Here is a 16,939-nt window from a genome sequence, read left to right as displayed (position 1 = left end):
GTCACTGTCGATCAGCATTCTTGTGGGAACAATATTATCACTGTCATCATTATCACTACTCTAGAAACCTACTAACAAGTTTCTCTGGCTTGTCTTGCTCCCTTTTAATTTGTGTCTCCACACTACATGCTCTATGATCTTTCAAAATTATCAATCTCATCATGCTACCTCCTGCTATAACACTTTGACAATTACTCGGTAGTCTTTGGAATAATGAAAAATTGCTTAACTTGAAAATGAGACCATGCATGATTAAGCCCCTACTTATTGGCTTAGAAACTGAGAAGCCCACTCCTGTCTCTCTCTCTCTTTTTTTTTTTTGTGGGTCTTTTCTTTACATATGCTGCTCTCAGAAGCTGCCCTGTCCTTTTGCTCCGTTCAAGGCTTTACTCCCCTTTCAACACCAAAGCTCATTCTGTCGAAATAACTTATAAATATTTTTCAAAAATTGGTTCCTACATCATGAATCACCTACTCAGAGAAGTCTTCCTTATCTCTCATTCTCTGAGTAAGTGCTTATATACAGAGCAACTCTACGCTCATATTACTTAAATTACTTGCCACTTTTATATAACGATCTATTTACTTATCTGCCCTCCCACCACTTGGTAAACAAAAAGAGATGTCAATTTTTATCCTGCTTGCCTTCCTCTTCTAAAAGCAGCAAATGGAAACATCCAAAAACTTCTAACTGTCCTCAATAAATATTTATTGAGTTAATTAAGATAAAATTATGTCCCTAATGTCTAAATCAAGTCCTATAGTCGAGTTTTCCTGAACTTGGGGAACAAGGTAAACTAACTCTCCCTAAAGGAACTGTTGTTCTCCTCCTCTGTGATAATGAGAGCTAAATATTATGCTGCTTTGTTCTAGATGCTCATATTTTTCAGAAGCAAGTCATTATGTAAGTATAGTTATTGTAGTTGGCTTATTTAATTCTTTCTTTCTGTGGCTGTATTTTCTTTTCCAATTTCACTAACCTTATAGCACTGGTTCATACTGTAATGCTTTTCCAAAAGCATCTTTAAAAACCAGATGCAATAAAAATCAATTTTAATGAATAACAAACTCAAAAAAAAATGTATTTAAGGCATAATTCCAATGGTGTAGGGTCTTTCCACTTGTTAGAGGGAGGCAATTAGTCATTACACAAATAACAATGACACGATGTCACTGGGCGAGAGTTACTATGGGTTTCAGAGGAATGAGAGACGACATTCTCATAACTGAAGAACAGGTCTTAAAAAGCAGGAGAACATTCTGACCTGAAGGGATAAAAGTGCTCCTGAGGGAGGGAAAAGAGAATGCAAAAGGGGAACAGGGTGAAGAGCAAGCACCTGGTGAAAATGGAAAATGACTGTCTCTCTTCTACCTTCAAAGCAACTGGGAATGTTGGATGATTCTAAAGCTTAGCAAGTCAGTGTCATACTGTGCAGATGGTCAGAAACATTGATTTGTAATCCTGAACTGAGCTTTACATCAGGCTATCATATCAGCAGAGTGTTTCATGAAATTCTACTCAGTCATGTGATTTGTTTGTTAAATTGTATGAAAACAAAATGTATCTCCAACATCCACTCCACAGTTGGTCTCTTGCCTGTCCTGATGGTGCTTTCTCTTGCACTAGCACCAAATAAACTACAGAACTAAAGAATGTTGTAGGCTTCCCTGACGGCTCAGTGGGTAAAGAATCCACTGCAATGCAGGAGACCTGGGTTCCGTCCCTGGGTCGGGAAGATCCCCTGGAGAAGGGAATGGCAACCCACTCCACTATTCTTGCCTGGAGAATCCCATGAAAAGAGGAGCCTAGCAGGCTACAGACCATGGGGGCTCAAAGAGTCAGGACGTGACAGAATGACTATGCAGGCTTTCTTTGTTTTAAAGAAAGCAAAGCAAAGTAATTTTATTCTGCTTTTTGACATGTTTTATTCATGAAATTAATATGATTGCACCTCTCTCTTTAATCCAGGGAGAGTAAAATTTCTACTACTCCCTAACAGAACAGGCTGCTTCCTGCTGAGGAGGTTCCCCCAGGGTGTTAATGCTGCCATTCCTACAGGATTCCTCACGAGGGCAACTACAGCTTGAGGGCTCCCCAACAGAATGGCCACAGTATTTTCAGAACTGTGCTCTGGCATTCTGCCTGCCCAAGTTTTCCTCCCCTATCTTTGTTCAAAGTTTTCAGAGCTAAATCTCAGTCTGATTCTCCCTTGACCCATTGTTGCTCCCTCCCTCCTTATCCTTCACAGGCACTTTTTCTGTTTTGTTTGCTTGTTTATGTGTGTGTGTTTTTAATGTCTGATTCTTTGATCCCGCCTTATAGTCTGTTTCTTAGGAGACCTGAACTCACATGGTGTTGCTGAAATTGAGCAATACACTCTCTTCCTTCATTGAGGGGTATTTAAAAACTGCCCCTTCCGTCAGACCTGGAGGAAACATTTCCTTTCACTCACTTTCTTTCAGGCAACTGTCCCTCTCCACAACTTCCATCAGGAGAGTCCCGCCCCTTCTTCCCCAAGCTCCTCAAATATACAAATTGATCCTTGGTTTATTCTTAGTGGCTCAGCTGGGAAAGAATCCACCTGCAATGTGAGAGACTGGGTTCGATCCCTGGGTTGGGACGATCCCCCTGGAGAAGGGAAAGGATAACCCACTCCAGTATTCTGGCCTGGAGAATTCCAAGGAGTGTATAGTTCATGGGGTTGCAAAGAGTCTGACAGGACTGAGTGACTTTCACTTTCACTTTTATTCTTAGTATCTGCCCTCTAGAAAAGTCCAGACAAGTCAGTATCCCAGTCAGTGTAAGCCTCTCTTGATACCTAACTCATGCCCCCTCAAAGAAGAAAAATTTCCACCATTTATGCAATCTTTCTGGGCTTAGTTACTGATTTCTTGTTGTTAGTCACTAAGCTGTGTCCAATTCTTTGCAACCCCGTGGACTGCATAACGCCAGGCTCCTCTGTCCTCCACTGTTTCCCTGAGTTTGCTCAAACTCATGTCCATTGATGCTATCTAACCATCTTATCCCATGCTGCCCCCTTTTCCATTTGCCTTCAATCTTTCCCAGAATCAGGGTTTGTTCCAATGAGTCAGCTCTACACATCAGGTGACCAAAGTATTGGAGTTTCAGCTTTAGCAATAGTCCTTCCAATGAATATTCAGGGCTGATTTCCTTTAGAATTGACTGGTTTGATCTCCCTGCTGTAGAAGGGACTCTCTAGAGTCTTCTCCAGCACCACAGTTTGAAAGCATCGATTCTCTGGCTCTCAGCCTTCTTTATGGTCCAACTCTGACACATGTATATGGTTACTAGAAGAACCATAGATTTGATTATATGGACCTTTGTTGGCAAACTGATACCTCAGGTTTTTAATATACTGTCTAACTTTGTCATAGCTTTCCTTCCAAGGAGCAAGTGTCTTTTAATTTCATGGCTGCAGTCACTGTCGGCAATGATTTTGGAGCACAAGAAAATAAAACCTGTCAGTGCTTCCACTTTTCTCCTTCTAGTTGCCATGAAGCGATGGGACCAGATGCCATGATCTTAGTTTTTTGAATGTTGAGTTTTAAGCCCGCTTTTTCACTCTCCTCTTTCACTTGCATCAAGAGGCTAGTTAGCTCCTTTTCACTTTCTGCCATTAGAATGATATCATCTGCATATTTGTGGTTGTGATATTTCTCCCAGAAATCTTGATTCCAGCTTGTGGTTCATCAAGCCTGGCATTTCACATGATGTATTCTGCATATAAGTTAAATAGGCAGGATGACAACATACAGCCGTGATATACTCCTTTCCCAGTTTGGAACTAGTCTGTTGTTCCATGTCCAGTTCTGTTACTTCTTGACCTGCATGCAGGTTTCTAAGGATACAGGTAATGTGGACTGGTACTCCCATCTCTAAGAATTTTCCACAATTTGTTGTGATCCACACAGTCGAAGGCTTTAGCATAGTCAATGATAGCAAAAGTAGATGTTTTTTTTCTGGAATCCTCTTGCTTTTTTGATGATCCAATGGATGTTGGTTCCTCTGCCTCTTTGAAACACAGCTTGTACACTGGAATTTCTTGGTTCATGCTCTGTGGGAGCCTAGCTTGAAGGCTTTTGAGTATAACCTTGCCAGCATGTGGAATGAGTGCAATTGTATGGTAGTCTGAACACTCTCTGGCATTGCTTTCTTTGGGATTGGAATGAAAACTGACTTTTTCCAGTCCTGTGGCCACTGCTGAGTTTTCCAAATTTTCTTACATACAAGTACAACAGTTCATGCTTCATGTACTGTTCAAGCCTAGCTTGGAGAATTTTGAGCATTACTTTGCTAGCATGTGAGATTAGTGCAATTGTGCAGTAGCTCGAGCATTCTTTGGCTTCGCCTTTCTTTGGTATTGGGATGAAAACTGACCTTTTCCAGTCCTGTGGCCACTGCTGAGTCTTCCAGATTTGCTGGCATATTGAGTGTAGCACTTTAACAGCATCATCTTTTAGGATTTTAAGTAGCTCCGCTGGAATTACATCACCTCCACTAGCCATGTTTGTAGAAATGCTTCCTAAGGCCCTCTTGACTTCACACTCCAGGATGTCTGGCTCTAGGTGAGTGACCAAACCATCCTGGTTATCTGGCTCATTAATACCTTTCTTGTATAGTTCTTCTGTGTATTCTCGACTGGTTTTCTTAATGTCTTCTGCTTCTGTTAGGTCCTTGCCATTTCTGTCTTTCATTGTGCCCACCCTTGAATGAAATATTTCCTTGATATCTCCAATGTTCCTGATGAAATTTCTACAGTCTTTCCCATTCTACTGCTTTCCTCTATTTCTTTGCATTGTTCATTGAATAAGGCCTTCTTATCTCTCCTTGCTATTCTCTGGAACTCTGCATTCAGCTGCATATATCATTCCCTTTCTCCCTTGCTTTGCACTTCTCTCCATTCCTCATCTATTTGTAAAATCTCCTCAGACAACCACTTTGCCTTCTTGCAGTTCTTTTTCTTTGGGATGGTTTTGGTCACTGTCTCCCGTACAATGTTACAAACCTTTGTCCATAGTTCTCCAGGAACTCTGTCTCCCAGATCTAATCCATTGATTCTATTCTTCATCTCCACCATATAATCATAAGGGATTTGATTTAGGTCATTTAGGTGAATGGCCTAGTGGCTTTCCCTACTTTCTTCAATTTAAGCCTGAATTTTGCAATAAGAAGCTCATGATCTGAGCCCCCAGCAGCTCCAGGTCTTGTTTTTACTGACTGTATAGAGTGTCTCCATCTTTGGCTGCAAAGAACATAATCAATCTGATTTTGGTAGCCTTAAACCACTGTACAATAACCCACCTACTGGAATATGATGTAACTAGAATAATACAGTGGTTTTCTTCCACTGCTTTCTCCAAAGACATCCTCAGAAAATCAATAGGGATAACAAAAATCTAACAACACAAAATCCTAACTCTAAGGTTTTGAGCTGGAATAAACAGAAGAAACAGGAAAATCAGAAAGAAATACCACTGTGGAGATGGGAAAAATGTTGTCCTGAAAAAAGATTTTGAGACTCTAGGAAGATAACTTAGAAGCAAATGCCTAACACATGGGCAGAAACATAGCAAACAAAAGTTTAAAAAAGAGCTTGTGCTTAATAATGGTAGACAGAATAGTTAAGATTCTTTGAGTTTACATACTTTTACCCTAGAACATGTCTACATCCTAATCCCTAAATTCTGATTATGCTACCTGGGAGGGCAGGAGGGACTATGCAGATGTTAATACATTGAGGGTGTTGTGATGGGACCATTGTTCCAGATTATCTGGGTGGGCCCACTGTCACTACAAGGGTCCTTATAAGAGTGAAGCAGGAGGGTCACAGTCATCGAAAGGATGTGTGATGTCAGCGGCAGAAGTTATAGTCAGAGAAATATTACTTCAAGATGCTAAATTTTTGGTTTGAAAATGAAGAAAGGGACCACAAGTCTGGGAATGCAATGACTTCTAGAAGCAGGAAAAGGCAAGAAACCAGATTTTCCCCCTGCACCTCTGGAAGGAAAGTATATCTGCCAACATCTTGATGTGTAGTCAAATGAAACTAGTTTTGGACTTTGGACCTTCCGAACTAACAAAGAAGAAATGTGTGTGTTTTAAGCCACTAAATTCATGGTGATTCATTACAGCAGCAATAGGGAAAATAATTCACACAGCAAAGGAAGTCTGCAGATGTGATGAAGTTGAGACTCTAAGATGGATCTGGAATTATGAAATGTAATCCCAAACATCCTAAGGAGCAAAAAGGGGAGACAGGAGAGTCAGAACTGTAACTAGGAAAGCAGAGAATAGAGTGATGGGATTGCTGGCTGAGACCAAGAGCCAACAAATGTGGGTAGCCTCTAGAAACTGCAGAAGCAAGTGAACACAGCCCTTTATTTTAGCCCAGTGAGACCTATGCTGGACTTGAAGGAGAGAAGAATATAGCACCTCAAAATATGCCTGTTTGGCATAAGGATCACTTTAAGTTGATTATTTTTAAGAAGCAGCACTTAGGAAAAGTTCTGAAAACTGAGCAGAAATTATCCTTTTGTAAGAGACATTTACATTTATAAGGGGAATCTCTCTGTGTGTACCAGGAAGAAAAGGATGACTGAGCTCTAATCAATGGGGAATTTAAGAACTTAAATCTACATAACCATCTTACTTTTGTTGACCATACTTTTCCTGACCACGTCCAATAACAGCTGTCCTCTTCCCTACCACATTTTCTTCTGTCTTTTATCTGGAAATGTTACTTAAGGTGGTGACTCTGGCCATTACAGGGAATTACTCATTTTTCTTGGGTCTCTTCAATGTACATATGAGATATATGCATGCATGCTCAGTCAACTCTGATTTTTTGAAACCTATGGACTGTAGCTTGGCAGGCTCGTCTGTCCATGCAATTTTTTCAGCAAGAATACTGGAGTGGGTTGCCATTTCCTTCTCCAGGGCATCTTCCCAACCCAGGGATCTAACCTATGTCTCCTGCATCTCCTGTGATTGGCAAGCAGATTCTTTACCACTAGTACCACCTGGGCTATCATATATAGAGTATGTATATATAATATATAAGCTTTATATTCAAATTCTGCTTGCTTTTCTTCTGTTCATTTGTCTCTTATTATGGGTAGGGGGTGTCTAAGCCAAGAGACTGGAAGGGTGGAAGGAAAACTATTTTCCTCCTCCACAGGTTTCTGACCTGCAGCACTGTGAGATAATAAATCTGTGGTGTTTTGAGCTATGAAATTTGTGATAATTTGTCACAGTGGCAACAGGAAAGTAATATAAATGATGACGACAGTTCCAATGAAGTGTTCACTATGTGTCAGGCACACTAAATGCTACAGATACAATTTTCAAAGAAAAGCAAACAACCGGGGACAAAAAGTGGAGAAAGCCTACTCTGCTAATGACTAAGGAAGAATTAGCTTTTACATAATCTGTTTATAAGATCAATACAAGTAGGGAGCGGTAATTCCAAAAGAGATATTAAGCTACAGTGAAACCACAAAGCAAATGAATTAGTGAGTGAGTGTTCCATATAAAGATTCAGACCCTCAAAGATTCATGGAAAGAAATCAAACCTATAGTTATGGTATATACTGTCATGAGTGGTACACAGAATTTTCCAGCACCAACCTACCTTTCATTACAGACTTTCTCATTGAAATGGAACAAAATATAACTTTTATGTCTTAAAGAGAAAGAAGATCTGCACTATTTCATTTATTGCCTGCATGTCTATGTTAAAATATATACAGTGCCACTCTGATTAAAAATATTAGAAAATTATGTGATTCACTGTGTTCTGAAAAAAGAAAAAAAAATACCTGGCATAATACTATCTGAGTTTTATTCATCACAAAAATCTGCATTTGCAATAAATGTTAATTGTATACTGCAAAGTAAAATGTATATCAAATCAGCATTCTTTGGAGACTTTTCAGCATCATTTTATGCATGATGATAAATACAAAGCTATAATAAAAATGATAATTTTATATACTCAAACAAGCTAGGCTTTATGAAACCTTTCCCAACCTCTTGTGTAAATCACAAACACATTATGCCAAAACTTCTTGGCCGCTGGGCTTTCTATTAACAATGTTACATGAATATTGGGAATGAGAAATATTTCTTATTAGAGAACAAAGACGTTTTACCAATCAAAGCCATAAATTAACAAAATGTAGTACTGAACCTCAGCTTTCTAAAAAGTAATAGTTGATGAATGACATCATTCCTCCAATCACATGCCTTCCTGAGTAACTTAAGTGTAAGGCCAGTCAACTTAACATGAAATATGTCACCTGAGTGTTTACCTGGAGATACATTAATACACATATTACTGACATTTAAGGGTTTATTTCGGGTTCCATTATAAAATTCTATTATGAGGGATATCCAATCCTTTGTATAGGCATTTTCTAGAAGAAATTCTATCAAAAGAATCACAGTTGAGCAAATCTGTGCAAGTAACTTAGGCGATTTTCTGTGATGCCAAGTGGAAAGTGTGACCTACTTTAAAATAAGACATATTTAAAAGGGTCTGAGAGCTTGCTTGATGAATTTTTAACAGTGATTCATACAGTTGAGAAGGAAATTTTGCTAGTTTACACCTGACACCACAATGACAGAGGATCTAGAACAAATAACATATTCAAAAATCTAAACCAATTGTAGACAAATGAAAATTTGAGTTTCAAAGAAGGATTGAGGATTAGGATTGAAAAGTCTGCACCTTGAAGCAGAAGGCATCTATGGCCACTTCTAACATTTCAGTGTCTTGTCTTTCAAAAGTTGTTCTGTAATAACTTTTGGTGACAATATTACTTACACAGGTTTCCAATCCATTCTGAGACACAGTACTTACAGGCTTGGCTTGTGAAGGTCCTAGGATTAGAGCAACGATCAGAGGGAAAACACTAAAGGTCACATTTCTTTCCTCCTTTCATACCAGGTGGCCACGGTCAGCAAGCAACAGCTAGGAGGTCAAGACCAGACTGCTGCCTGCTTTGTAAGCTACATCTTTTGGTACATACTCACACCCATTCAGTTGCTATCATCTAGGGCCACTCTCAGGCTGTAAGAGCAGAGTGAGTAGCTGACACAAAGACTATATGGCTTGTGAAGCTTCAAAGATATATCTGATCTTTTTCTTTTTTTTTTTTAAGTTTGTTGACTCTTGTTTTAGGTTAATATTATCTCTAGACCAAATTTATGAGCTTGACAACCTTTTAGTTGTCTTATTTATTTTTACTTCTCTCTTCTTTATAGAGCTGTCATGTTGTTCTTCTTTAGTGAAAAAAAAAAAAAAAAATCACAGAGCTCATGCTAGCCCATTAGCCCCCTGTACTTCACATTTTTTTGTTTCTCTCTCTTGCTTTAGTCAGTACCATGAGGAAGCATATACCAGCCATTCCATTGTGTAATAGCTTCCAAGGAATAATGCAGTTCTGTGACCACTACTTTTGATTCTACTATTTTCTTTTAGGAATGGGGAGTATTTTCAGTGGGTACCTGCAACTTCCATCACATTCTGACTTGACAATGGTCTTCATTTTTATTGCTTCTGCTAGGGAAGCTCATCTCCTAACAAATGCCTTCGGGGTATCATGGCTGCTAAAACTGATTTGGTGTCAAAGTGACACTCTTTCCTCCATATTCGTTGAAGCAGAAATGTGCACTGCCCTCTCTAGAGGCTATTTTTAAATTTTTGTTTCTACAGACATGTCTGTGCGTAGGCGCTCAGTTGTGGCTGACTCTTTGCGACCCCATGGACTTCAGTCCTTCAGGTTCCTCTGTCCATGGAATTTTCCAGGCAAGAAGACTGGAGTGGGTAGTCATTCCCTTCTGCCGAGGTTCTTCCTGACCCAGGGAATGAACTCGGGTCTCCTAAGTTGTAGGCAGATTCTTTGTTATCTGAGCCAGTGGGGAAGCCCGTTTCTATATATGCATTCTTCCTTCTTCTCAAGAACGTTTATTTATTTATTTTTCCAATGCACCTCCTCTCTCTCATCCTTAGTTCAAGTTATTTTGGTGAGACTGTCTCCTTGCTACAAGGCAATCTCAAGAGGAGGAAAGACAAGTGGGAGTCAATTGCAGTGACATTCAGTACTTGATGCCCAGCAATGATCTGGGGTAAAAGAGGAGATAGATTTGGGCATGGATTTGCAAAAACACTGGCAAGGCATTTACTGACATAGTTCTTTGCAAGGGTGCTAAAGAAACAGGATATTGCTACAGAAAGTGGTTCAGACTTCTGTTATAGAAGATGAGATCTAACAAGGACAGGATGGAGTCATCATGATGCTTTATGAGGATATGACAAGACTTCTCATGCCGTAGACCCAATCAGCAGTTACTCATCCCCCAGCTTGTATGAGACTTGATGGAATTACAATGACACTCAGGAAGAGAGCCACAAAATGGTAGTTAGAAGTTAAGAAAAAAGAGACTTTGGGGAATATAATGCATTTCTTCTTGGCTTCCTCATCTTTATTGTAAAAATGTACCTTTTCAAAGAGTTTGCTGCTGCTGCTGCTGCTAAGTCGCTTCAGTCATGTCCGACTCTGTGCGACCCCATAGATGGCAGCCCACCAGGCTCCCCCGTCCCTGGGATTATCCAGGCAAGAATACTGGAGTGGGTTACCATTTCCTTCTCCAATGCACGAAAGTGAAAAGTGAAAGTGAAGTTGCTCAGTCGTGTCCGACTCTTAGCGACCCCATGGACTGCAGCCCACCAGGCTCCTCCGTCCATGGGATTCTCCAGGCAAGAGTACCGGAGTGGGGTGCCATTGCCTTCTCCTTTCAAGGAGTTTAGATACCCTGAAAATGTTAGAAAGTGATTTTATGATTAGCTCAAATGCTAAGACATTGGAAGTTTCATTGCCATGACTTGCTCGTGCAAGCTAAAAGAAAATGCTTTGTAACAAACACATTTTTGTACACTGCTACACTTGATATGGGCTTCCCAGGTGGTGCAAGTGGTAAAGAACCCCCGCTGCCAATGCAGGAGACATAAGAGACAAGATTCAATCCCTAGGTCAGGAAGATCCCCTGGAGGAGGGCATGGCAACCCACTCCAGTATTCTCACCTGGAGAATCCCATGGACAGAGGAGCCTGGTGGGCTACAGTCCATGGGGTCAGTCAGACACAACTGAAGCAACTTAGCGCGCGCACACACACACACACACACACACACACACATGCTTGATATACTGTGCATTTGGTTCACAGATGTTAAATATATGCCATATCCTTTGCCCAGGTTTGTACTTGCTTCATCACTTACACTGAATAATGGATATTTTTAATGACTTCAGTGACAGTAAATAACATTTTCTTTTTAAGTGCAGTCCAAGAGAAGGTAAAGAGTCCTACAGCTCATGGGAGTGCTAACTGGAGCCAATTATAATTTGATTGACCTGCCTTGCTTATTAAAATGATATGCAAAATTTACCCTGCCTTTGCAAAATGGAAATTGTCTTTAGTACAAGCTATCTATGGGAAGGCCACCTTTTAATGAATCTAAAGGTGGTGCTTTGGGGTTGTAATTCCCACATCAAACCTCAGAAGCTAATTCCAGATAGGGATTTCATGGGATTGCAAATGATACAAAAGAAATCTATGGAGGGGGAAAATGTGCAATAAAATAAATGAAATAATTAAGGGCTAGTGAATAAAGGAGCAGCATCACAATAACTCTGTCCATTCCTCATCAAGTCTCATTTTATGAAAATTAAAATGATTTTCTTAAGGAATGTGTTGAGGACTTGATATTTCTCTTCTTACCATGTAGGTGATTTTTTTAAGCAGAATAAATCTTCATTTTCACTGATAAATAGAAATCAGGTTATTAGTAGGAGATGAAGTCATTATGCCAAATCACAAGGGTCTTTGTACAGAGGACAATAAATGAGTTCTTAGGAAGGTAAAGACATTAATGTTTCTCTCTCTCCTTCTCTCTCTCTCTCTCTCTCACACACACACACACACACACAGTACTACTACTTAACATTAGTAACCATATCAAAGTGTTCATCAAAATAGGGTTGAATACCAATTTAAAAAACTTATTTTAAGATGGATCTTCACCCTTCCTGGTCTAGCTTTTCTGAATGACAGATTTTAAAAAGTGGTGGCTCCAAAAAAAAAAAAAAAAAAAGTGGTGGCTCCATGATAAATTATACTACTAAAATAGTTCTAAGTCATCTCATTAAAAAATAAATCAAATGAAAATCAAATGAATCCAAATCAAATAAATATTTGATTATGGCAGGATGTGCAATTATGCCTGAATAAGTGAAATAAACATGATAACAAAAAAAACAAGGCCCAAAGAAATCAATCACCAAAAGTAATTCCCTTCCTCAAATCTTCAGGGCTCTATAAATGCCAATTTCTTTAGGCACTAAAGGATATGCTCTAGAGATTTCATAGCAGCCTCAAGTTCAAGTCAAATATAGATAGAAGTTTGCAGGCTTTCAGAAAAGTGATAGATCACAGAGTCAGAAAAATAGCTTTTAGACCACTTCACATTTCCCTGCCTCCCGTGTTCCCTAACACATGTATAAAGGCATACATCACTTTATTGAGTTTTACTTTATTTTGCTTTGCAGATAACCTATTATTTTCCAAACTGCGAGTTTGCAGCAACCGTGTGTTACATGAGTCTATCGGGGCCATTTTTCCAACAGCATTTCCTCACATCCTGTCTCTGTGTCACATTTTGGTAATTCCTGCAATCAATATTTCAAACTTTTCATTATTATTATGTTTATTATGGGGAACTGTGATCACTGACCTTTGATATTACTGCTGTAAGTGTTCAGAGCATCCACTTAAGACAGCAAATTGCTGGGGGCCAGGAAAGGCTACCCAAAATATGACTCAATGGCATATTGATTATTTTGAATTAAAGTTACTCAAATGGCTAATGCAGGAGATACACTCTGGCCCCCGTTTCTGTCTCTCTGAAAGAAAGAAATAAATGTCTCCTGGGAAAGGTGCACTCCCTGTGTCTAGAGGTAGAAGGACATCCTTATCACCACAGATAGGAATCTGGGGCCAAGAAGCTCATATAAACAAACCTTGTTATTTCCTTATTTTACTGCCCAGAGCCCATACTTTGTTCAAATTCTTCACTTATTAAGAACCCAAAGCTTCAGTTTCTTTGTCCTGTCAAATCTTTACAAATGTACTGTTTCTTTTCCTAAAGAGTCTAACAGCAGCCTGTTTGGCTCCTTCTGAATTCACTCTCTGGTCACATGAATTAAAATGTGTTTCATTTCGTCTTTTCTATCTTGTGTCAACTTAATTATTAGTCAAGCCACAAGAGGGCTTCCCAGGTGGCTCAGAGGTAAAGAATCTATCTGCCTGTCAATGCAGGACACGAGGGCTTGATACCTGGCTCGGGAAGATTCCCTGGAGAAGGAAATGGCAAGTCACTACAGTGTCCTAGCCTGGAGGATTCCATGGACAGAGGAGCCTGTCAGGCTCCAGTCCATTGAGTCCCTAAGAGTTGGACAAGATGGAGCAACTAACACAGACACAATAACAAGGAAGGCTTGTGGAAAGCTGAGAGGCAGAAAGCTAGGCTTCTTGTGCCAGTTAGGAAGTTGTGAAGGCAAAGGAGAGGTTCTTGAAGGAAATTACAGGTGCCACTCCACTGAAGACATGGATTATTAAAAAAAAAAAAAAAAAAAAAAAGCCTAACAGCCTAATTGCTGATATGGAGAAAGCTTTTGTGGGTTAGATAGAAGATCAACCAGCCACAACATTCCTTTAAGCCAAAGCCTAACCAAGAGCAAGGCTCTAACTTCTTTTCTTTCCAAGAAGGCTGACTGAAGTAGGAATAGGAAGATGCAGAAAGAAAAGTTGGAAGCTAAAAGAGCTTGTTTCATGAGATTTAAAGAAAGAAGCCATCTCCAAAACATTAAAGCACAAGGTGAAGCTGCAAGGACTGATGGAGAAGCTGCAGCAAGTTATCCAGAGGATCTAGCTAAGATAATAACTGAAACTACCTACACTAAACAACAGGTTTTCACTGTAGGTGAAACAGCTTTATGTTAGAAGAAGATGCCATCTAAGACTTTGATAGAGAGAAGTCAATGCCCAGCTTCAAATCTTCAAAGGATAGGCTGACTCTGTTGTTGAGGATTAATGCAGCTGATGATTTTAGGTTGAAGCCAATAATCATTGATGATTCTGAAAATCTCATGGCCCTTAAGAATTATGCTCCATCTACTATGTCTGTGCTCTATAAATGCAACAACAAAGCCTCGATGACAGCACATCTATTGACAGCAGCGTTGCCAATACTTGAATGCTTTCTGAGACCTACTGCTGAGAAACAAAGACTCCTTTCAAAATATTACTGCTCCTTGACAAGGCACCCAAGAAATCTGATGGAGATGTATGGGAGTCTTGCTGTTTTCATGCCTGCTAATAAAATGTCCATTCTGCAGCCCACAGATCAAGGAGTAATTTCAACTTTTAAGACATATTATTTCAGAAATACATTTTGTAAGGCTACAGCTGCCATAATAGTGATTCCTCTGACAGATCTGGGCAAAGTCAATTGAAAATCTTCTGGAAAGAATATCACCATTTTAGATGTCATTACGAACATTCATGATTCCTGAGAAGAGGTCAAAATATCAACACAAACAGGAATGTGTAAGAATTGAATTCCTACCTTCATGAATGACTTTGAGGGTTCAAGACTTCAGTAAAGGAAGTAATTGCAGGTGTGGTAGAAACAGTAAGAGAACTAGAAGTAGAAGTGGGGCTTGAAGATGTGACTGAGTTGCTGCAATCTCATGATAAAACTTTAACAAATGAAGAGTTGCTTCTTATGGCCAAGCAAAGAAAGTCATTTCTTGAGACAAAACCTACTCATGGTAAAGATGTTGTAAAGTTTGTTAAAACAACAATAAAATATTTAGAATATTACATACTCTAATATGTAATATTTGAGAAATTCGACTTTTCAGAAGATTTCAGAAGGTTCTCTGATCCTGAAGGTTCTACTGTGGGTAAAATGCTATCAAACAGTACTGCATGCTACAAAAAATCATCCTTGAAAGGAACAGCCAATTATGAGGCCAACTTCATTGTTGTCTTATTTTAAGAAATTGCTGCAGTCATGCCAACCTCCACCAACTACCACTCTGATCAGTCAGGAGCCATCAACATTAAGGCAAGTCCTTCACCAGCCAAAAGACTGCAACTCCCTGAAGGCTCATAGATTGGTTAGAATTTTTTAGCAATAAGGTATTTATTTATTTATTTTTGGCCACACCACTCAGCTCACGGGATCTTAGCTCAACAACCAGGGACTAAACCTGAGTTCACGGAGCGAAAGCCCCAGGTTGTAACCACTGGACCACGAGGGAACTTCCAGCAGTAATCTTTAATTAAGGTTAAAACACTCATTTCAAAAAATAAAGTTATTTCACACTCAATAAACTACAGTCTAGTATAAATGAATCTTTTACATGTACTAGAAAGACAAAAAAATCATGTGATTCACCTTACTGCAGTATTTGCTTATTGTTGTGGTCTGGACTGAACCTGCAATTATACCTGAAGTCTGCCGCCAGTGGTACTACTGACAACTGTTTCCAAAATGTAGTAAATTTTATGTTTACTATTTTAATTAATTTCTTTCCTTTTACTTTTTTCAAACAGGAAACAATTATAATAAAAGCTTTAAGAGAAACTGACTCTTTTTTTTTGGCTCAATATATTTAACTGAACCAATACAAAGAAATGCAAAACAAAACCACCACCTGCTCACTCTTTCAAACATTTCATTGCAAAATGTTTCTAATAAAGGAGAGAGGTTTCCTTTTGAAAAGGAACAGCAGCAATCATGTAAGCTATTCTTCAGTTGATATGATGAAAAGTTTTGTTTTGATTTTTTGTTTGTTTGTTTCCAAGAAGCAAATATGCAGATCTGCAGTATAAGAGTATTAGATCTGGCCTTGATCAAAGTCAAGAATAAATATATCTAGACATTTTAATCTGTTTGACATAAATGTTCACTGATCCTCTTTCACTGAGAAGGATACTGAGCTTCATTTCCTCAACTTCTAATTCAATATTATGTCTTCTATTTATTTCCCTAACAATATTACATTTTTATTTTCAGAATAAATTCATATTAAACAAGTTGTCCTGCTGATTTAACTTGCTTTCTTTGATTCTTTTCCTTTCACATTACCTGAGGTGATATAAAGATTTCTTCTGTCAATTATGTTTCAGCAGTTAATACTCTATTATAAGCAAGAGTAATGCATTTATTTTAGTTACCCTGTAGGACTCTAGTCTTCTGCTTCTAGACAGGTTTGCTGTCTTTTTTGAGACCATTTGTTTAAGGCTCTGGGAATTATTGAAACGGCTCATATTTGTTTTATACCACATTTCATTTCACCAACATATCTTCTGGGAAATTTATAAGAATGCTTATTTCTGTCATTCCTTTATTTTATTAATTCAATTAGTTGACCTTCAGCTGGCATGTAATGAAGGACTTTCCTAGCTTCCACTGTGAATGTGTTAAATCGAAGAATATTTAACATGCCATGTTTTGGATCAGAGCTATATTTTATTTCTGTTGCTCACAGACACTTAAATTACTTGGGCTCCAATAAAAAAAAATAAAATTTATCCCTTCTATTTAGAAAAAGATTTTTTAATTCCAGTCAGAATTCTCTTTTTGCATCACTTGTTCACAGAGAACATGTAAGAAGGCAAGATCTTAACACTGAGGATTCAGTCATCAACTCCTAGGAGTCAGGAGACTCGAAACGGTAACAGTTACACAGGGTGGAAACTGTTCTGTCCTTTCTCCAAATTTCCTTTCAGCCTCATACAAGAAGATACTAAGGGAAGCTTTTCTACTGCTTAACAAGGAAGCAGTA

The 16,939-nt window shown here is 38.9% G+C and overlaps 1 protein-coding gene across 5 annotated transcripts in view; it reads right to left on the bottom strand.

Moving 5' to 3' along the window:
* Positions 1–16,939, bottom strand: part of CNTN3 (contactin 3) — a 380,656-nt gene that overhangs the window by 127,122 nt on the left and 236,595 nt on the right. The gene's annotated exons all lie outside the window — the stretch shown is intronic.

The sequence above is a fragment of the Giraffa tippelskirchi genome, chromosome 9 (genome assembly GCF_054371585.1).
Source record: "Giraffa tippelskirchi isolate mGirTip1 chromosome 9, T2T-mGirTip1v1.2.pri, whole genome shotgun sequence".
NCBI classification, from domain to species: Eukaryota; Metazoa; Chordata; class Mammalia; order Artiodactyla; family Giraffidae; genus Giraffa; species Giraffa tippelskirchi.
The sequence above is the reverse complement of the archived record's forward strand: the minus strand, read 5'-3'. Positions and strand labels throughout refer to the sequence as shown.